This window comes from Monodelphis domestica, chromosome X (assembly GCF_027887165.1).
Source record: "Monodelphis domestica isolate mMonDom1 chromosome X, mMonDom1.pri, whole genome shotgun sequence".
Taxonomy (NCBI): domain Eukaryota; kingdom Metazoa; phylum Chordata; class Mammalia; order Didelphimorphia; family Didelphidae; genus Monodelphis; species Monodelphis domestica.
In genome coordinates, this window is record NC_077235.1 from 69,558,597 (window position 1) to 69,581,078 (window position 22,482).

Below are 22,482 nucleotides of genomic sequence, written 5' to 3' on the forward strand. Positions count from 1 at the left end.
TCCCAGGTCAAAGGTCACCTCCTCCAGGAAACCCTCCCTAACTTTGTCCATCAGGAATAATCCTATCCCCTGGATTATCAAATCAGAGGGTGGCATCCTCCCAGTGGAAAGGGAGCTCCAAGGCCATCTTCCCTTGTTTCAAAGAGGAAAAAACTGGGGCCCCAAAGGGGAAGAGCCTTAGGATGTGGCCTCCAGGCAGGAAGGGGAAGTCCTCAAACAGTCAGATGGAAACAGCTCTTTAGAATGTCATGTTCCTAAAAGCTGAAATCAGAATCTGGGCCCTGCTAAGAACTACACTTTCTCACTTGACCCTTTGAGTGTCTCTTTCAGGGAGGACCCTTAAGAAAGGATTGGGGGGTTGGTACAGGCATCCAGACCCTGAGACAGGAGGTTCTGTGTTCAAATATGGCTTCAGATGCTTCCTAGACAAGTCAGTTATAACCTCCATCACTTATCCCTTACCTCTCTTCTGCCTTGGAACTGCTCCACAGTATGGACTCTAAGACAGAAGGGAAGGGCTTCAAAGAAAGAAAAGGAAAAAAGGAGTTGACTGGCACATGGGACAGGGAGGAGCTACTGAAAGATGTTTCTCCCTTCTTCCCTAGGTGGGGAAGAAGTTCTGGAGACTCCAAGGATTGCCAGGAGGTCCCCAGGCAGCCATTGAAGCTACTGCCAGAACGGGAGCCAGGAGCCACACGTGAGTCTTTGATGGGATAAGGTTGTGGGAACAATTACACAGGAGAGATGCTGGGAGGAATCCAGAAGACAAGAGGGGAACTTACCAGGCCAGGTAGAAGACAGAGAACCTGAGGCTGTGGGGAGAGAGGGCAGTGTCCTTGTTAGCCCTGAAGGAAGGATGGGCAGATGACTCAGGGAGGACCATTCTCCTGTGAGGTGCCCAGCTTGCTCTGGCTTCTATAGCCCCAATTCCACACCAGGTGTTCACACCTCTTGCACTGTTTCAAGGTGGGCAGTATTTGAGGAATATAGGGAGTGTATCTCAATTTTCACAAGAACCATTAACTAGCAGGTTCTCAAATTTCAGAGTTTAGTTTTATCACTTGAAAAATGGTGGCGAGACTATAAGTATTAGGATATATTTGTGTTGGTTCAATGAAATACAAATTAAACAACAGTACCCTTTGAATGTACACTCACACAAATCCTCTGATGACCAGGGCGAATCGTCCTCCATGCAACTTTCTTATCTTCCTCTGCTGGAATCTTGGTTTACTCCATTATTGAGGGTTGACAATCGGTTTCATAGTGCTGATGAGGCTAAAAAGAAAGGCAAAAAGCAATCCTTGTTTGCAAGGAGCCAAGCGTCTAGTTAGGGAGACAGCCTACAAATAGCTCTGCACCAGAAATCTATAGGCAAGGTGAACTGGAAATCACCAACAGATGAGTACACTAAAGCTTAGAGGGATGAGGAAAGGATTCCTACAGAAGCTGGACCTTCGGGGCTTAAAGGAAGCCGGGAACGCTAGGAGAAGGAAGTATCCAGTGTTGAGGGACAAGTATTACGAGGACCACAGTGGGAAGATTCCCTGTCTTGTGTGAGGAGTCAGCAGGAGGTGAGTGTCAGAGGATGTCACAGTCCATGGCAGTTGAATGTCAGGTGGAATAAGGATAGAGAGGTGGGGAGGACTGGATATGAAGAGCTTTCACTGCAAACAGTGGATTTTATATTTGGTCTTGGGGGTGATTGAGAGTACGGGGGAGGGTGTGCTCTTTAGCAAGATAGCGGAGAGCAGGAACAACTGGAGAAGAGAGGCTGCAGTCAGGGAGGGCAGTCTATGGAAGTAGCCCAGCTGTGAGGAGGGCATTCAGGGCTGCACCAGGGTGTTGTCCGTCCTAGAGGAGAGAACGAAGCATAGTTGAAAGATATCAGGGAGGGGTAATGGACAAACCTTGGGCAACAGTTTGGGCATGAGGAAGTGAGAGAGTGTGAGAAGCCTGGCTGGCTGGGAGAATGTTGACAGCAGGAAGCTGCCCTTGGCAGTAGCAAGAAGTTAGGAAAGGGGGATGGCTGAGGGGGTGGTCAAGTTAATGAGTTTAGAGTTGAACACACTGAGGCCAAGCCGCCTAAAGAATATACAATTGAAGGTGTCCAACAGACAGTTGGAGATGCCAGACTGGGCATATACAGAGAGGTCAGAACTGGATAAGTGGGCTGTTCAGTTGCCAAATTCCCCAGCCTCCAAAGCTGGTGAAAGTCCTCTCCCTGCCCCCAGTACAGAGGAATAGCCAAAGCCCCACTTCCTCTCATGCCTCTTTCTCAGGTTCCACCTCCTCTTCCGCTCTTGTCTTTTTTCATTTTAATTTTTCATGAAATTTAATAATTGTCCTTCCCTTCCCTTTTTAACATTTTTGCTAAATATTGCTTTTTCCAATTGGCATGCATGTATTCTCTCCCTTTTGCTTTCCCCATCTCATCAGAAAGACAAAGCCCTCATGACACATGGGCATCCTTAAGCACAACCTCACTGGCCAGGCCCAAAGCCCTGTCCTTTCTTTTTTTTTTTTTAATATATTTTATTTGATCATTTCCATGCATTATTCATTAAAGACATAGATCATTTTCTTTTCCTCCCCTCTACCCCCCATAGCCGACGCGTAAGTCCACTGGGCATTAGATGTTTTCTTGATTTGAACCCATTGCTTTGTTGATAGTATTTGCATTAGAGTGTTCATTTAGAGTCTATCCTCTGTCATGTCCCCTCAACCTCTGTATTCAGGCAGTTGCTTTTTCTCGGTGTTTCCACTCCCATAGTTTATCCTTTGCTTATGAATGGTGTTTTTTTCTCCTGGATCCCTGCAAGTTGTTCAGGGACATTACACCGCCACTAATGGAGAAGTCCATTACGTTCGATTATACCACAGTGTATTAGTCTCTGTGTACAATGTTCTCCTGGTTCTGCTCCTCTCGCTCTGCATCACTTCCTGGAGGTTGTTCCAGTCTCCATGGAACTTCTCCACTTTATTATTCCTTTTAGCACAATAGTACTCCATCACCAACATATACCACAGTTTGTTCAGCCATTCCCCAATTGATGGGCATCCCCTCGTTTTCCAGTTTTGGGCCACCACAAAGAGCGCAGCTATGAATATTTTTGTACAAGTCTTTGTGTCCATTATCTCTTTGGGGTACAGACCCAGCAGTGCTATGGCTGGGTCAAAGGGTAGATATTCTTTTGTCGCCCTTTGGGCATAGTTCCAAATTGCCCTCCAGAATGGTTGGATCAGTTCACAACTCCACCAGCAATGAATTAATGTCCCTGCTTTGCCACATCCCCTCCAGCATTCATTACTTTCCTTTGTTGTTATGTTAGCCAATCTGCTAGGTGTGAGGTGATACCTCAGAGTTGTTTTGATTTGCATCTCTTTGATTATAAGAGATGTAGAACACTTCTTCATGTGCTTGTTAATAATTTTGATTTCTTTATCTGAGAACTGCCTATCCATTTCCCTTGCCCATTTATCAATTGGAGAATGGCTTGATTTTTTGTACAATTGATTTAGCTCATTATAAATATGAGTAATTAAACCTTTGTCAGAGGTTTCTATGAAGATTTTTTCCCAATTTGTTGTTTCCCTTCTGATTTTAGTTATATTGGTTTTGTTTGTACAAAAGCTTTTTAGTTTGATGTAGTCAAAATTATTTATTTTACATTTTGTGATTCTTTCTATATCTTGCTTGGTTTTAAAGTCTTTCCCCTCCCAAAGGTCTGAAATGTATACTATTCTGTGTTTACCCAATTTACTTATGGTTTCCTTCTTTATGTTTAAGTCACTCACCCATTTTGAATTTATCTTGGTGTAGGGTGTGAGGTGTTGATCTATTCCTAGTCTCTCCCACACTGTCTTCCAATTTTCCCAGCAGTTTTTATCGAATAGTGGATTTTTGTCCCCAAAGCTGGGATCTTTGGGTTTATCGTATACTGTCTTGCTGAGGTCGCTTTCCCCCAGTCTATTCCACTGATCTTCCTTTCTGTTTCTTAGCCAGTACCAAATTGTTTTGATGACTGCTGCTTTGTAATATAGTTTTAGGTCAGGGACTGCAAGGCCCCCATCATATGTGTTTTTTTTCATTATTTCCCTGGATATCCTTGATCTTTTGTTCTTCCAAATGAACTTTGTTATGGTTTTTTCTAAATCAGTGAAGAAGTATTTTGGTAGTTCAATGGGTATGGCACTAAATAGATAAATAAGTTTGGGTAGGATGGTCATTTTTATTATATTGGCTCGTCCTATCCATGAGCAGTTAATGTTTTTCCATTTGTTCAAGTCTAGTTTTAGTTGTGTGGCGAGTGTTTTGTAGTTGTGTTCATATAGTTCCTGTGTTTGTCTTGGGAGGTAGATTCCTAGGTATTTTATTTTGTCTGAGGTGATTTTGAATGGGATTTCTCTTTCTAGTTCTTGCTGCTGAGCTGTGTTGGAGATATATAGAAAAGCTGATGATTTATGTGGGTTTATTTTGTATCCTGCAACTTTGCTAAAGTTGTTGATTATTTCAATTAGCTTTTTGGTTGAATCTCTAGGATTCTTTAAGTAGACCATCATGTCATCCGCAAAGAGTGATAACTTGGTCTCCTCCTTGCCTATTTTGATGCCTTCAATTCCTTTATCTTCTCTAATTGCTACTGCTAGTGTTTCTAGTACAATGTCAAATAGTAGAGGTGATAATGGGCATCCTTGTTTCACTCCTGATCTTATTGGGAATGCATCTAGTTTATCCCCATTGCAGATGATATTAGCTGTTGGTTTTAGATATATACTGTTTATTATTTTTAGGAATGACCCTTCTATTCCTATGCTTTCTAGTGTTTTTAATAGGTATGGGTGTTGTATTTTATCAAAGGCTTTTTCTGCATCTATTGAGATAATCATGTGGTTCTTGCTAGTTTGCTTGTTGATGTGGTCAATTATGTGGATGGTTTTCCTAATGTTGAACCAGCCCTGCATCCCTGGTATGAATCCTACTTGATCATGGTGAATGATCCTTCTGATCACTTGCTGGAGTCTTTTTGCTAGTATCCTATTTAAGATTTTTGCATCTATATTCATTAGGGAGATTGGCCTATAGTTTTCTTTCTCTGTTTTTGACCTGCCTGGTTTTGGAATCAGTACCATGTTTGTGTCGTAAAAGGAGTTTGGTAGAACTCCCTCTTTGCTTATTATGTCAAATAGTTTGTATAGTATTGGGATTAACTGTTCTCTGAATGTTTGATAGAATTCACTGGTGAATCCATCAGGCCCTGGGGATTTTTTCTTAGGAAGTTCTTTGATGGCTTGATGGATTTCAATTTCTGTTATGGGATTATTTAAGAATTCTATTTCCTCTTCTGTTAGTCTAGGGAGTTTGTATTTTTGTATATATTCATCCATTTCTCCTAAATTGGTGTATTTATTGCCATATAATTGGGCAAAGTAATTTCTAATGATTGCCTTAATTTCCTCCTCATTGGAGGTGCTGTCCCCCTTTTCATCTTTAATGCTGTGAATTTGCTTTTCTTCCTTCCTTTTTTTAATTAGATTGACCAGTACTTTGTCTATTTTGTTTGTTTTTTCAAAGTACCAGCTTCTTGTCTTATTTATTAAATCAATAGTTCTATCACTTTCGATTTTATTAATTTCTCCCTTAATTTTTAGGATTTCTAATTTGGTTTTCTGCTGGGGGTTTTAAATTTGATCGCTTTTGAGTTTTTTCAATTGCATTTCCAATTGATTGATCTCTGCTCTCCCTTGTTTGTTAATATAAGCATTCAGGGATATGAATTTGCCTCTGATTACCGCTTTGGCTGCATCCCAAAAGGTTTGAAAGGATGTTTCGCCATTGTCATTTTTCTCGATGAAATTATTAATTGTTTCTAAGATTTCTTCTTTAACTAAACGGTTTTGGAGTATCATATTGTTTAATTTCCAATTGGTTTTAGATTTGGTTTTCCATGTACCATTACTAATCATTATTTTTATTGCCTTGTGATCTGAGAAGGCTGCATTCATTATTTCTGCTATGTTTCTGTGACCTAATGTATGGTCAATTTTTGTGAATGTGCCATGTGGTGCTGAGAAGAAGGTGTATTCCTTTTTATCCCTATTTATTTTTCTCCATATGTCTATTAATTCTAATTTTTCTAAGATTTCATTCACTTCTTTTACCTCTTTCGTATTTAAGTCTCCCACTAGTATGGTTTTATTGTCTATTTCTTCCTTCAATTCTCCTAGTTTCTCCATTAGAAATTTGGGTGCTATATTATTTGGTGCATACATGTTGTTTAATGATATTTCCTCGTTGTCTAGAGTCCCTTTTAACAAAATATAATTACCTTCCCTATCCCTTTTGATCAGGTCTATTTTTGCATTGGCTTTATCAGATATCATGATTACCACTCCTGCCTTCTTTCTATGAGTTGAGGCCCAGAAGGTCTTACTCCATCCTTTAATTCTGACCTTCTGGGTGTCAACCCGCCTCATGTGTGTTTCTTGAAGACAACATATGGTAGGGTTTTGGATTCTAATCCATTCTGCTATTCGTCTACGTTTTATGGGTGAGTTCATCCCATTCACGTTCAAAGTTATGATTGTCATTTGTGGACTCCCTGGCATTTTGATATCCTTCCCTAATTCTAACCTTTTCTTCTTCGGCTCTACCTTTTAGTCCAGTGATTTACTTTGAATCAGTCCCCCTTGTCCCCTCCCTTGATGTTTCCCTTTTTAGTCCCTCCCTTTTTCTTCCCTCCCCCTCCCCCCTCTCTTTCCCTCCCTTTTTGTTCTCCCTCTCCCCCTCCCCCCCTTGGTTTTCCCTTCTCCTTACCCTTGTTGGGTAAGATAGAATTCAAGATCCCAATGGATCTGGATGTTTTTCCCTCTCAGAGTTGATTTCCCTGAGATTGAGATTTAAGTAAACCCCCCCCTCTCTTCCTCTCCTTCTTATAGGAGTTTTCTTCCCCTCCCCTTCCCATGTGAATCTTTGTGTGAGAACCATTATTCTATTTGGTCTTTCTTTACCCCCTATTTATACATTACATTTTCCCCACATGTTAGTATACATAGATTGATATAAATGTAGTCCTTATAGATGAGAGTTTGAGTAAAAGAAGAAGATAACATTTTTCCCCTTTCCTTAATATTTACCTTTTCAGGTATTCCTTGCTCTTTGATTTTCGGTATCAAACTTTCCACAGAGCTCTGGTCTTTTCTTTGCAAAAAGTTGGAAGTCTTCTATTTTGTTGAATGCCCATACTTTCCCTTGGAAGTATATAGTCAGTTTTGCTGGGTAGCTGATTCTTGGTTGGAGACCCAGCTCTCTTGCCTTTCTGAAGATCATGTTCCATGCCTTACGATCATTCAGAGTAGAACTTGCAAGGTCTTGTGTGACCCTGATTGGCATTCCTTTATATCTAAATTGTCTTTTTCTGGCTTCCTGTAGGATTTTTTCTTTTGTTTGAGAGCTTTGGAATTTGGCAATTACATTCCTGGGAGTTGTCTTTTGGGGGTTTAGTGTAGAAGGTGTTCTGTGAGCTCTGTCAGTGGCTGTATTGCCCCTTTGTTCTAGAATCTCTGGGCAATTTTCTTTGATTATATCTTGTATCACCATGTCCAGTTTGGTGTTTATTTCTGGCTTTTCTGGGAGTCCAATTATTCTTAAATTCTCTCTTCTCCCTCTATTTTCCAGATCTATCACCTTGTCGGTGAGATATTTTATGTTCTCTTCTAATTTCTTGGTGTTTTGGCTTTGCTTTATTAGTTCTTGCTTTAAAGCCTGGTTTTCTTTTACAGTTTGGTCAAACTGGTTTTGTAGATGCGTGAATTTCTTTTGCATTATTTCCCACTTTTCCTCCCAGAGGGCTTCCATCTTTTTGGTCATTTATGATTCAAATTCTTCATGGGTTTGTGGAGAGTTTCTATTTCCTTTGGAAGATTTTGGAGCATTTTCTTGTATATCTTCTTCTATCTGCTCTGTATTTTGTATTTTGGCTCCATAGAATGTGTCCAAAGTCGCCCCTTTCTTCTTATTTTTCTTGGTATTTTGGGGCTTCTGTGCTTCTGTGGAGTTTGCCATCTCTGAATGTGGAGGATTAGCTTTTCTTATCTCTGTCTGGTGTTCAGAGGCTTTAGTCCTGGGCAGATGTTGGTTCTATGAGCTTTCCCTGGGTTAAACTGAATATGCCTCACTGGAACTGGAATGGAAGGGTCGGACCACGAGGCCACACTCTTCCCCCGGCTTGCTTTCCGGAAGTTGCCTTCAGAATCACTGGCCGTGAGGCTGTTTCGTCGGCCTGTGGGGGGATGGGCTGCAGCTTCCCCAAGCTCCGAGGGCAGGGACTTTCACTGAGACTTGGATAGCAGCATCCAGCCAGTGAGGCTGTCTTGCCCACCCTGAGGGTTGCTGTTGTTTCGACCAGCTCTCTGCAGGGGGAGCCCCAGGCAGTAACTTTCACTGGGACTCAGGTAGAAGGCCCTGAGGGTTGTTGTTCTGAGGACCCTGCTCTCTGAGCCGGGCGGGCTGCGGCTTCCTGGAGCCTTGGACTCTGCGCTCCTACCCCTGAGGTCCGAGTGATCTCGGGTTCTGGCTTTTGAGGGAAGTGGTACCTTTTGAACTGGGTCCAGGTCCAGGAGGAGGGTTCCCAGGGTCTGTGCTGTTGATCGTTTTGAATTTCGGCGCCTTAGGAGCTTATAGTTTGAGATCGGTCGGGAAGGGTTTTCCGGAGATCTGAACTTTAGCTTTCTCTAAGCCGCCATCTTAACCGGAAGTGCCCTGTCCTTTCTGTAGGTCTGGTCCCTCTTTTGTCATCATGAGGCCTCTGGAGTCCTGGGGGGCCATATTGTTAACCAGAGTTATTTGAAAAAAAGTGCTGGGTGACTTCTGGTAAACATGGCTGCAATCTAGAAGCAAATCGCTTCCTCTCCCCAGCACCAAACGAAATAGAATACCTCAAAAGAGCATAAAAATCATCTTTGGAAGAATGGAGGGACTCTCCAGTACCCCAGAGAAACGAAGGTATATGGGGTTTGAACATTGCTGCACTATAAGAAGGTGGAAAGGCTTTCACAAAAACATAAAGTGAGCTCCCCTTCCCTCTCCTCCCCCATAGAACCAGAATAGGGGCTCAGAGCACTCACCGGGACAGCAAGTGAAGAATGTCTCTGTCTGGGGGAGCACACCAGGGTCCTTGGGATCTAAAGACTTCTAGGGAACGACCTCTCAGGGCGGCTTCACTGGAGAACCCTGCTCACTAGAGAGCACTCAGACCGTGGGGCCCTGGAAACTGGGAAAGGTGTGGAGTCTCGAGAAAGTGTAGAACCTGCCTAAGGCAGAAGCGCTGCTCCTCTCTGTAGTGAAGGGGTGGCATGACAGGCTCCCTGGAAATTGACAGAGACTACCAGAGATCCACCCCTCAGAGCGGTTTTACAGTTGATTCCTGCACACCGGTGAGAAGAGACCACAGAGTATGGGGGTGGGCGTGCTAACAAACCGCGGAGGCTGGGAAGAACTAGTCTGAGGCAAATTAAATCCACAGAAAACCCGTCCAAATCACCCAGACCTCGGACCAAAAAGGAACAGAGAAAAAAACCACTAAAGGGATGGCTCACACTGATCAAAATCAACCCTCCAAGAAGAAAGAGAAAAAAGTGACTATTGAAAACTTTTATGGGGGGGAATACCCAAGGGAGAGAAGAGAAAGAGGATGATATTCAAACAAAATCAAAACTTGCCCCCCCCCAAATGGAAATTATCCACAAGCTCTGGAAGAACTCAAATTGGAGCTTATCTAAAAGATGGAAACCTTCTGGCAAAAAAAGGGGGAAAAAATTAAAAAAGACGTCAGCAGCCTGACAGACAAGACCTCACAATTGGAGAAAGAGCTGGAAGCCTCTAACAGAAGGGCAAACCAAGATTAAAAGCAAAACCAGTCCCTAAAGACCAGAATTAAGCAACTGGAAGATAGTGATCTTGCAAAACAGTAAGAATTAATAAAGTGAAGTCAAAAAATTAATGAATTAAAAGGAAACATAAAATATCTCACTGACAAGGTGACAGACGAGGAAAACAGAGGAAGGAGAGAAAACTTAAGAATCATTGGTATGCCTGAAAAATCAGAGATAAACAAAAACTTTGATACCATACTACAGGAGATTATAGAAGTGAATTGCCCAAATGTTCTTGAGCAATGGGGAAAATAGAAATAGAAAGGGTTCATAGAACACCTTCTACACTAAATCCCCAAAAGACAACCACCAGGAATGTAATCGCCAAATCCAAGAGCTTCCAAGCTAAGGAGAAAATCTTACAAGAATCCAAGAAGAGGAGATTCCGATATAGAGGAGGCCCCGTAAGGATCACACATTACTTAAAAACAAACACGCTAAGAGACAACAAAGCATGAAACATGATATTTAGAAAGGCAAGAGAGCTGGGTCTCCAACCAAGAATCAACTAACCATAAAAACTGATTTCCAAGTATTTGCTAAGAAAAGACCAGAACTTAGTGGAAAATTTGACATCCAAACACAGAGAGCAAGAGAACATGAAAAGGTAAATATGAAAGAAAGGGAAAAGGAGAAAAATCATATCTTTTTCTTTCATTCAAACTCTCTTCTATAAGGACTACATTTATATCAAATTATATACATATACATATACATATATATTGATATGTGGGGAAAATGTAATGTGTAACCCTCAAAAATTGTATGAATCATTAGAGTAGTTAGAAGAATCATGCATAGGGAAAGATTGGGACATCAACACGATTTGGCGAAAGGGGGGGAAGGAAAGAAAAAAGGGAGGTGGGGATCAGTGTTGGTAGAAGATTTACTTCAAGAAATAGAGGGGAAAAAACCTAAATAGAATAATTTTTCCCACACAAAGATACACATGGGAAGGGGAGGGGAAGAATTCTTATATGAGAAGGAGAGGAAGAGAGTGCGAAGTTGTATTACTTAAACCTTACTCTCAGTGAAATCAACTCTGAGAGGGAAGAACATCTAGATCCATTGGGATCTTGAATTCTATCTTATCCAAAAAGGAAAGAGAGAAGGGGAAATTAAGGAGGGGGAGGGGAGGGGGTATAAAAAGGGAGGGAAGGAGAGGGGGGGAAGGGAAGGGAACAAAAAAGGGAGGGGCTAGAAAGGGAAGCATATCAAAGGAACTAGGGGGACTGTTCTAAAGTAAATCACTGGTTTAAAAGGTTATAGCTAAAGAAGAAATGTCAGAATTAGGGGAGGCTATCAAAATGCCAGGGAATCCACCAGTGACAGTCATAACTTTGAACGTGAATGGGATGAACTCACCCATAAAACGTAGACAAATAGCAGATTGGATTAGAACCCAAAACCCTACCATTTGTTGTCTTCAAGAAACACATATGAGGTGGGTTGATACTCACAAGGTTAGAATTAAAGGATGGAGTAAGATCTTTGGGGCCTCAACTGATAGCAAGAAGGCAGGAGTTGCAATCATGATATCTGACAAAGTCAAAGCAAAAATAGACCAGATTAAAAGGGATAGGGAAGGTAAATATGTTCTGTTAAAAGGGAGTATAGCCAACAAGGACCTATCACCAATCAACATGTATACACCAAATAGTATAGCACCCAAATTTCTAATGGAGAAACTAGGAGAATTGAAGGAGGAAATAGACAGTAAAACCATATTAGTGGGAGACTTGAACCCACCACTATCAAATTTAGACAAATCAAATAAAAAATAAATGAGAGGTAAAAGATGTGAATGAAATCTTAGAAAAAGTAGAGTTAATAGACATATGGAGAAAAATAAATAGGGACAAAAAGGAATACACCTTCTTTTCAGCACCACATGGCACATTCACAAAGATTGACCATACACTAAGTCACAGAAACATGGCATACAAATGCAACCTTTTCAGATCATAAGGCAATAAAAATAAGGATCAGTAAGGGTACATGGAGAGCCAAATCAAAAATTAATTGGAAATTAAATAATATACTCCAAAATTGGTTAGAGAAAAAATCATAGAAACAATAATTTCATTGAGGAAAATGACAATGGAGAGACATCTTTTCAAACCTTATGGGATGCAGCCAAAGCAGTATTCAGAGGAAAATTCATAACCCTGAGTGCATATATTAACAAATTAGGGAGGGCAGAGATCAATGAATTGGAAATGCAAATCAAAAAACTTGAAAGTGAACAAATTAAAAACCCTTAGAAGAAAACCAAACTAGAGATCCTAAAAATTAAGGGACAAATTAATAAAATTGAAAGTGATAGAAGTATTGTACTAATAAACAAGACAAGAAGCTAGTACTTTTAAAAAAGAGACAAAATAGACTTCCGGTCAAGATGGCGGCTTAGAGAAAGCTAAAGTTCAGATCTCCGGAAACCCTTCCCTACCAATCTGAAACTGTATGCTCCTAGGGCGCCGAAATTTAAAACGATCAACAACATAGTCCCTGGGAATCCTCCTGGACCTGGATCAAAAGGTACGGCTCCCCTCAAAAGCCAGAACCCGAGATCACTTGGACGTAAGGGGTAGGAGCACCGAGTCCAAGGCTACAGAGGGAAACTTAGACCCGAGATTGTAAGCCCCTGGTCAGATCTTTCCATTCCAATTTCCAGGGAAAGTCACTGCCCTCAGAGCTCCAGAAAGCCGCAGCCCCTCCCCCCTCAGAGAGCAGGGTTGTCTGAAACAACAGTAACCCTCAGGGCCTGCAAGACAGCCTCACAGGCCAGATCCTTCTACTGGAGTCTCAGTGCAAGTCACTGCCCTCGGAGCTCTGGGAAGCCGCGGCCCGTCCCCCCTCAGAGAGCAGGGTCGTCTGAAACAACAGTAACCTTCTGGGAGGCAAGACAGCCTCAGGGCCAGCTATTTTGAAGGTAACTTCCGGAAAGCAGCCCGTCCCAGTGGAGGGGGCACCCAAACAGCAGGGAAAGAGAGAGAGCCGGGGGCGAATGTAACCCCCTGGCCGGATCCTTCCATTCCAGTTCCAGTGAAAGTCACTGCCTTAAGGCATACTCAGTTCAACCCAGGGAAAGCTCATAGAACGGACCATCTGCCCAGGACTAAAACCTCTGAACACCAGACAGAGATAAGAAAAGCTAACCCTCCCCATTCAGAGATGGCAAACTCGACAGAAGCACAGAAGCTCCAAAATCTCAAGAAAAATAAGAAGAAAGGGGAGACTATGGACACATTCTATGGAGCCAAAATACAGAGGAGATAGAAGACGATACACAAGAAAATGCTCCGAAACCTTCCAAAGGAAATGGAAACTCTCCACAAACCCATGAAGAATTTGAATCAGAAATGACCAAAAAGATGGAAGCCTTCTGGGAGGAAAAGTGGGAAATAATGCAAAAGAAATTCATGCATCTACAAAAATGGTGTGACCAAACTGAAAAGGAAAACCAGGCTTTAAAGGTCAGAATCAGGCAACTGGAAGACAACGATTGTGTAAGAGCAAGAATTAATAAAGTAAAGCCAAAATACCAAGAAATTAGAAGAGAAGATAAAATATCTCACCAACAAGGTGACAGATCTGGAAAATAGAGGGAGAAGAGATAATTTAAGAACAATTCGACTTCCAGAAAAGCCAGAAATAAACACCAAATTCGACATTGTGATACAATATATAATCAAAGAAAATTACCCAGAGATTCTATAACAAGGGGGTAATACAGCCACTGACAGAGCTCACAGAATACCTTCTACACTAAACCCCCAAAAGACAACTCCCAGGAATGTAATTGCCAAATTCCAAAGCTCTCAAACAAAAGAAAAAATCCTACAGGAAGCCAGAAAAAGACAATTTAGATATAAAGGAATGCCAATCAGGGTCACACAAGACCTTGCAAGTTCTACTCTGAATGATCGTAAGGCATGGAACATGATCTTCAGAAAGGCAAGAGAGCTGGGTCTTCAACCAAGAATCAGCTACCCAGCAAAACTGACTATATACTTCCAAGGGAAAGTATGGGCATTCAACAAAATAGAAGATTTCCAACTTTTTGCAAAGAAAAGACCAGAGCTCTGTGGAAAGTTTGATACTGAAAAATACAAAGAGCAAGGAATACCTGAAAAGGTAAATATTAAGGAAAGGGGAAAGGAGAAAAATGTTATCTTCTTTTACTCAAACTCTCTTCTATAAGGACTACATTTATATCAATCTATGTATACTAACATGTGGGGAAAATGTAATGTATAAATAGGGGGTAAAGAAAGACCAAATAGAATCATCTTTCTCACGCAAAGATTCACATGGGAAGGGGAGGGGAAGAAAACTCCTATAAGAAGGAAAGGAGGAGAGGGTTTCTTACTTAAACCTTAATCTCAGGGAAATCAACTCTGAGAGGGGAAAACATACATATCCATTGGGATCTTGAATACTATCTTACCCAACAAGGGTAGGGAGAAGGGAAAACCAAGGGGGGAGGGGGAGGGAACAAAAAGGGAGGGACTAAAAAGGGAAACATCAAGGGAGGGGACAAGGGGGACTGATTCAAAGTAAATCACTGGACTAAAAGGTAGAGCTGAAGAAGAAAAGGTTAGAATTAGGGAAGGATATCAAAATGCCAGGGAGTCCACAAGTGACAGTCATAACTTTGAACGTGAATGGGATGAACTCACCCATAAAACGTAGACGAATAGCAGAATGGATTAGAATCCAAAACCCTACCATATGTTGTCTTCAAGAAACACACATGAGGTGGGTTGACACCCAGAAGGTCAGAATTAAAGGATGGAGTAAGACCTTCTGGGCCTCAACTGACAGAAAGAAGGCAGGAGTGGTAATCATGATATCAGATAAAGCCAAAGCAAAAATAGACCTGATCAAAAGGGACAGGGAAGGTAATTATATTTTGTTAAAAGGGACTTTAGACAATGAGGAAATATCATTAATCAACATGTATACACCAAATAATATAGCACCCAAATTTCTAATGGAGAAACTAGGAGAATTGAAGGAAGAAATAGACAGTAAAACCATATTAGTGGGAGACTTAAACCAACCATTATCAAATTTAGATAAAATAAATAAGAAAGAGGTAAAAGAAGTGAATGAAATCTTAGAAAAATTAGAATTAATAGACATATGGAGAAAAATAAATAGGGATAAAAAGGAATACACCTTCTCAGCACCACATGGCACATTCACAAAAATTGACCATACATTAGGTCAAAGAAACATAGCACACAAATCCAGAAAAGCATAAATAATGAATGCAGTCTTCTCAGATCACAAGGCAATAAAAATAATGTTTATTAATGGTACATGGAAAACCAAATCAAAAACTAATTGGAAATTAAACAATATGATACTCCAAAATCGTTTAGTTAAAGAAGAAATCATAGAAACAATTAATAATTTCATCGAGGAAAGTGACAATGGGGAGACATCCTTTCAAACCTTTTGGGATGCAGCCAAAGCAGTAATCAGAGGCAAATTCATATCCCTGAATGCTTATATTAACAAACTAGGGAGAGCAGAGATCAATCAATTGGAAATGCAATTGAAAAAACTCAAAAGCGATCAAGTTAAAACCCCCCAGCAGAAAACCAAACTAGAAATCCTAAAAATTAACGGAGATATTAATAAAAATCGAATGCGATAGAACTATTGATTTAATAAATAAGACAAGAAGCTGGTACTTTGAAAAAACAAACAAAATAGACAAAGTACTGGTCAAATTAACAGCATCAAAGATGAAAAGGGGGACAGCACCTCCGATGAAGAGGAAATTAAGGGAATCATTAAAAATTACTTTGCCCAATTATACAAAAATACAAACTGCGTAGACTAACAGAAGAAGAAATAGAATTCTTAAATAATCCCATATCAGAAAATGAAATCCAACAGGCCGTCAAAGAACTTCCTAAGAAAAAATCCCCAGGGCCTGATGGATTCACCATTGAATTCTATCAAACATTCAGAGAACAGTTAATCCCAATACTATACAAACTATTTGACATAATAAGCAAAGAGGGAGTTCTACCAAACTCCTTTTACGACACAAACATGGTACTGATTCCAAAACCAGACAGGTCAAAAACAGAGAAAGAAAACTATAGACCAATCTCCCTAATGAATATAGATGCAAAAATCTTAAATAGGATACTAGCAAAAAGACTCTAGCAAGTGATCAGAAGGGTCATCCACCATGATCAAGTAGGATTTATACCAGGGATGCAGGGCTGGTTCAACATTAGGAAAACCATCCACATAATTGACCACAGCAACAAGCACATGATTATCTCAATAGACGCAGTAAAAGCATTTGATAAAATACAACACCCATTCTTATTAAAAACACCAGAAAACATAGGAATAGAAGGGTCGTTCCTAAAAATAATAAACAGTATATATCTAAAACCATCAGCTAATATCATCTGCAATGGGGATAAACTAGACGCATTCCCAATAAGATCAGGAGTGAAACAAGGATGCCCATTATCACCTCTACTATTTGACATTGTACTAGAAACACTAGCAGTAGCAATTAGAGAGGAAAAAGAAATTGAAGGCATAAAAATAGGCAAGGAGGAGACCAAGTTATTGCTCTTTGCAGATGACATGATGGTCTACTTAAAGAATCCTAGAGATTCAACCAAAAAGCTAATTGAAATAATCAACAACTTTAGCAAAGTTGCAGGATACAAAATAAACCCACATAAATCATCAGGTTTTCTAAATATCTCCAACACAGCTCAGCAGCAAGAACTAGAAAGAGAAATCCCATTCAAAATCACCTTAGACGAAATAAAATACCTAGGAATCTACCTCCCGTGACATACACAGGAACTATATGAACACAACTACAAAACACTCTCCACACAACTAAAACTAGACTTGAGCAATTAGAAAAACATTAACTGCTCATGGATAGGACGAGCCAATATAATAAAAATGACCATCCTACCCAAACTTATTTATCTATTTAGTGCCATACCCATTGAACTACCAAAATACTTCTTCACTGATTTAGAAAAAACCATAACAAAATTCATTTGGAACAACAAAAGATCAAGGATATCCAGGGAAATAATGAAAAAAAACCCCACAAATTAGGGGGGCCTTGCAGTCACTGACCTTAAACTATATTACAAAGTAGCAGTCATCAGAACAATTTGGTACTGGCTAAGAAACAGAAAGGAAGATCAGTGGAATAGACTGGGGGAAAGCGACCTCAGCAAGACAGTATACGATAAACCCAAAGATCCCAGCTTTTGGGACAAAAATCCACTATTCGATAAAAACTGCTGGGAAAATTGGAAGACAGTGTGGGAGAGACTAGGAATAGATCAACACCTCACACCCTACACCAAGATAAATTCAAAATGGGTGAGTGACTTAAACATAAAGAAGGAAACCATAAGTAAATTGGGTACACACAGAATAGTATACATGTCAGACCTTTGGGAGGGGAAAGACTTTAAAACCAAGCAAGACATAGAAAGAATCACAAAATGTAAAATAAATAATTTTGACTACATCAAATTAAAAAGCTTTTTCACAAAGAAAACCAATGTAACTAAAATCAGAAGGGAAACAACAAACTGGGAAAAATCTTCATAGAAACCTCTGACAAAGGTTTAATTACTCAAATTTATAAAGAGCTAAATCACCTGTACAAAAAATCAAGCCATTCTTCAATAGATAAATGGGCAAGGGACATGGATAGGCAGTTCTCAGATAAATAAATCAGAACTATTAATAAGCACATGAAGAAATGTTCTAAATCTCTTATAATCAGAGAGATGCAAATAAAAACAACTCTGAGGTACCACCTCACACCTAGCAGATTGGCTAACATGATAGCAAAGGAAAGTAATGAATGCTGGAGGGGATGTGGCAAAGTAGAGACATTAATTCATTGCTGGTGGAGTTGTGAACTGATCCAACCATTCTGGAGGGCAATTTGGAACTATTCCCAAAGGGTGACAAAAGAATATCTACCCTTTGATCCAGCCATAGCACTGCTGGGTCTGTACCCCAAAGTGATAATGGACAAAAAGACATGTACAAAAATATGTATAGCTGCGCTCTTTGTGGTGGCCAAAAACTGGAAAACGAGGGGATGCCCATCAATTGGGTAATGGCTGAGCAAATTGTAGTATATGTTGGTGATGGAATACTATTGTGCTAAAAGGAATAATAAAGTGGAGGAGTTCCATGGAGACTGGAACAACCTCTAGGAAGTGGTGCAGAGTGAGAGGAGCAGAACCAGGAGAACATTGTACACAGAGACTAATACACTGTGGTATAATCGAATGTAATGGACTTCTCCATTAGTGGCGGTGTAATGTCCCTGAACAATTTGCAGGGATCTAGGAGAAAAAAAAAACACCATTCCTAAGCAGAGGATAAACTGTGGGAGTAGAAATACTGAGGAAAAGCAACTGCCTGAATACAGTGGTTGAGGGGACATGACAGAGGAGAGACTCTAAATAAACACTCTAATGCAAATATTATCAACATAGCAATGGGTTCAAATCAAGAAAACATGTAATGCCCAGTGGATTTATGCGTCGGCTATGGGGGAGGGGGGAGAGGAAAAGAAAATGATCTATGTCTTTAATGAATAATGCTTGGAAATGATCAAATAAAATATAAAAAAAAAGAAGAAAAGCAAATTAACAGCATTAAAGATGAAAAGGGGGACCTCACCTCCAATTCAGAGGAAATTAAGGGAATCATTAAAAACTACTTTACTCAAGTATATGGCAATAAATATGCCAATCTAGGTGATATGGATCAACATTTACAAAAATATAAATTGCCTAGACTAACAGAAAAAGAAATTGAATTCTTAATAATCCCAAATCGGAACCAGAAATCCAACAGGCTATAAAAGAACTCCCTATGAAAAATTCCCCAGGGCCTGATGGATTCAGAAGTGAATTCTATCAAACATTCATAAAACAGCTAATCCCAATACTATATAAACTATTTAACATAATAAATAAAGAGGGAGTTCTACCAAATTCATTTCATGACACAAACATGGTCCTGACTCCAAAGCCAGGCAGGCCAAAAACAGAGAAAGAAAACTATAGACCAATCACCCTAATGAATATAGATGCAAAAATCTTAAATAGGATACTAGCAAAAATACTCCAGCAAGTGATCAGGAGGGTAATTCACCATGATCAAGTTGGATTTTTACCAGGAATATAGGTCTGGTTCAATATTAGGAAAACCATCCACATAATTGACCACATCAACAAACAAACAGACAAAAATCACATGATTATCTCAAAAGATGCAGAAAAAGCCTTTGATAAAATGCAACACCCATTCCAATAAAAAAAAAATCTAGAAAGCTTAGGAATAGAAGGGTCGTTCCTAAAAATAATAAACAGTATATGTCTAAAACCATCAACTAACATCATCTGCAATGGGGATAAAGTAGATACATTCCCAATAAGATCAGGAATGAAACAAGGATGCTTATTATCACCTCTATTATTTAACATTGTACTAAAAACACTAGCAGTAGCACTTAGAGAAGAAAAAGAAATTGAAGGCATAAAAATAGGCAAGGAGGAGACCAAGTTATCACTCTTTGCGGATGATATGATGGTCTACTTAAAGAATCCTAGAGAATAAACCAAAAAGCTAGTTGAAATAATCAACAACTTTAGCACAGTGGCAGGTTACAAAATAAACCCTCATAATTCATCAGCATTTCTATATATTTCGAGCACATCTCAGCAACAAGAATTAGAAAGAGAAATCCCATTCAAAATCACCTTAGACAAAATAAAATACTTAGGAATCTATCTCCTGAGACAAACACAGGAACTATATGAACACAACTACAAAACACTCTCCACACAACTAAAACTAGACTTGAGCAATTGGAAAAACATTAACTGCTCATGGATAGGAAGAGCCAATATAATAAAAATGAGCACCCTACCCAAGCTTATTTATCTATTTAGTGCTATATCCATTGAACTTCCAAAAATGTTTTTTACTGACTTAGAAAAAACCATAACAAAGTTCATTTGAAAGAACAAAGGGTCAAGGATATCCAGGGAAATAATGAAAAAAAATACAAAGGAAGGTGGCCTTGCAGTCCCAGATCTCAAACTCTATTATTAAACAGTGGTCATCAAAACAATTTGGTACTGGCTAAGAGACAGAAAGGAGGATCAGTAGAATAGACTTGGGGTAAGTGACCCCAGCAAAACAGTATCTGACAAACCCAAAGAGCGCAGCTTCTGGGACAAAAACTCATTACTTGACGAAAACTTCTGGGAAAACTGGAAGACAGTGTGGGATAGATTAGGTTTGGATCAACACCTCACACCCTACACCAAGATAAAATCAGAATGGGTGAATGAATTGAATATAAAGAAGGAAGTGAAGTAATTTAGGTGAAAACAGAATTTTATACATGCTAGACCTGTGGTAAGGGAAAGACTTTAAAACCAAGCAAGACATAGAGTCACAAAATGTAAAATAAACAATTTTGATTACATCAAATTAAAAATGTTTTGTACAAACAAAACCAATGTAACCAAATTGAGAAGGGAAGCAACAAATGGGGAAACAATTTTCATAACAAAATCCTCTGACAAACATCTAATTACTCAAATTTATAAAGAGCTAAAGCAGTTGTACAAAAAATGAATCCATTCTCCAATTGATAAATGATCAAGGGACATGAACAGGCAGTTTTTAGCCAAAGAAATCAAAACTATTAATAAGCACATGAAAAAGTCTTCAAAATGTCTTATAATCAGAGAAATGTAAATCAAAACAACTCTGAGGTATCACCTCACACTTAGCAGATTGGCTAATAGGACAGCAAAGGAAAGTAATGAATGCTGGAGGAGATGTGGCAAAGTCGGACATTGATGCATTGCTGGTGGAGTTGTGAATTCGTCCCACCATTCTGGAGGGCAATTTGGAACTATGCCCAAAGGGTGATAAAAGACTGTCTGCCCTTTGATCCATCGATAGCACTGCTCGGCTTGTACCCCAAAGAGATAATAAGGAAAAAGAATTTTACAAGAATATTCATAGCTGCGCTCCTTGTGGTGGTCAAAAATTGGAAAATGAGGGGATGCCCTTCAATTGGGTAATGGTTGAACAAATTATAGTATATGTTGGTGATGGAATACTGTTGTGCTAAAAGGAATAATAAAGTAGAGGAATTCCATGGAGTCTGGAACAATGTCCAGGAAGTCATGCAGAGAGAAAGCAGCAGAACCAGGAAAACATTGTACATGGAGACTGAAATACTGAGGTACAATAGAAGTAATGGCCTTCTCCATTAGTGTCAATATGATGTCCCTGATCATTCTGCAGGGATCTAGGAGAAAAAAAACCTATCCACAAGCAAAGAACAAATTGTGGGAGTAAAAACACTGATTAAAAGCAACTGTTTAACTACAGTGGTTGGGGGGACATGAAAGAGGAGAGACTCTAAATGAACACCCTAATGCCAACAACATGGAAATGGGTTCGAATCAAGGACACATGTGATACCCAGTTGAATCATGTGTTGGCTATGGAGGGGTGGTGGGAGGGGGGAAGGAAAAGAAAATGATCTTTGTTTCCAAGGAATAATGTTTGAAAATGACCAAATAAAATAATGTTTAAATTGGGAAAAAGAAAAAAGGGCCGGGCGTGCTTCAGCAGCAAGTGAGTGCCACATGGCTCACAATCCCCACACGAGCTGATTCCCCTCTTATTCTCCCCAGCAACATGGCTGGCCTTTACTAAGGCAGATAGGCTCAGACCCTCAGCCTGAACTCTTTTAAAAATACATGGGAAGAAAGACATAAATGGTCCAGGCTGGGGGCAGAACTGCTGTACTAAGTGCCTCATAGTAGAAAAAGCTGTGTTTCAGGAGCCGTGCCATCTGGAGCAAGGCTTTTCCCTTCAGGGGCCCAGCTTTTCCCTCTGCAAAAATGAGCAGGGACAAACTAGCTTGTTTCTCACTGGCCCGTGCACACTCAATCTCTGACTCCTTGGAGCAAGACTGGTAGACCCCTGCAGGTGGGTGCAGTGGGAAGACTGTAGTAGTTGTTGCCAAAGGGCCTGGCTTCAAGTCCCTGCCATTCACCTTCCTTGCTGTGTGGCAGTACACAAGTCCCTTCCCATCTCTGGGCCTCGGTTCTACCTGTAAAAGAGGAGACTGTTGTATTGGATGGCCCTTTAGGTACCTTTTCAGCTCCCCCATTCTCTCTTCCTGTAGTTCCCAGAGGCATCCTAGGAGACCCAGCATCTCCTGGCTCCCACAGAGGAGTAGAGGCAAGCATTGGGTCATAAGGAAGGATCTGATTGAAGCCCTTTCTCTGCCATTTCCTATGTGGGTCATTTGGGGCAAATCACTACTGCTCCCCACCTGGCCAGCCTTTAGCCTCTTTTTCCTCCTGTGGCCGACCCTGTCCGGGGCAGACCCATTTCTGAAAGGCCCAATTTAGTAAATCAACAGGCCTGGAATCCCTTTACCTGCACAGCTGAGGAGGCCAGACAGAA

At 40.2% G+C, this 22,482-nt stretch overlaps 1 protein-coding gene across 1 annotated transcript in view; it reads left to right on the forward strand.

Annotated features, from left to right (window-relative positions):
- The first annotated feature begins 604 nt into the window (after positions 1-604).
- The window catches only part of LOC100010323 (RNA-binding protein 47-like), a 108,328-nt gene continuing 86,450 nt past the window's right edge, over positions 605-22,482 (forward strand). The window contains exon 1 of the mRNA XM_056809650.1: positions 605-697. The gene's annotated coding sequence lies outside the window, so the exon portion shown is untranslated. The remainder of the gene's footprint in view (positions 698-22,482) is intronic.